At 37.0% G+C, this 1007-nt stretch overlaps 1 pseudogene; it reads left to right on the top strand.

Annotated features, from left to right (window-relative positions):
* The first annotated feature begins 666 nt into the window (after window positions 1-666).
* Window positions 667-804, top strand: LOC104411313 (annotated as a pseudogene).
* Window positions 805-1007: the final 203 nt, after the last annotated feature.

Genomic DNA, 1007 nt, shown 5'->3' on the forward strand with positions numbered 1-1007 from the left:
ATCATATATATGCTAATTGTTCAGATATAAAGGAGATAGTAGTACTCACGTTAGTGTCTGCCTGTTTGCAAAGCATCTTGACAGTGCTACTACTGTGCAAGGCTTGGAAAGAAAGGTTGTTGTGCCCTAGTAAGCCACTGGAGTGCAGGGTAGCGTCAAAAAAGTGCAGAAACACCCTGACTGTTGCAACAAGATGCAAACATGCCTACATTTGTTGTTCATTGTACACTAATAATGGGCTTTTCAAATTTACATTGTAAGAGTTTAGAATGATTAGTTATGTTTCAGATTGTCTTTCTTTTTATAACCTGGTGTAAGTTAGTTAAGCAGCCCTATGTTGCACATCTCCAGAGCATTTCTTGCTATTGCGATCCGCATTATTGGCTTTTCAAATGGAAAGAGAAATGTTCAACTGCAGAATTCACTGGAGTTGATCTCTCTTAGTACTAAAACTATTCACTGCAACAATGCTACTTTATATAAAGTTGTACTATGCTTGTGAATTAAGATTATTATTTGAAAATCTTTTATGTTTTTATTTTGTTTTAAATAGTGCTTATATTGTTATCTATGGATGCATTTGTATATGTAAAGCCTATTCGGACTACAGTTGTCTTTATCTGCTTCCTTCCTTCCTCTCCACCCTCTAGAGCAGTACAACTAAATATGAGGCGATCAGCAGCTCCAAGTCAAGTGCTAGGAAATGTATCCAAAAAGCCAAGGTTTATACCACCAGGAAAAAATAGCACAGTTTGTCTCAAGAATGAAACTAAGGAGGTGGACCAAGAAATGAAATTGAAGGAGGTAAACTAAACAGTGCACTGAAAAGTATATTTGTTTGTACAGTGTTGTTACTAAAAGATAGCATCCAAGCTCACCACAAACAATCTCTGCTTAAACGATGAGTCTGTTCAGAGTAAATTTTGATACCTTTGCTCTTACTGCGTTTGATCTTGCTTCTCAGGTAGGTTCCCATCACTCTGTGAAGCGGATGCAGAGGAATGTTT

This window comes from Nestor notabilis, unplaced genomic scaffold, assembly GCF_000696875.1.
Source record: "Nestor notabilis isolate BGI_N333 unplaced genomic scaffold, ASM69687v1 scaffold2539, whole genome shotgun sequence".
Classification (NCBI taxonomy): Eukaryota; Metazoa; Chordata; class Aves; order Psittaciformes; family Psittacidae; genus Nestor; species Nestor notabilis.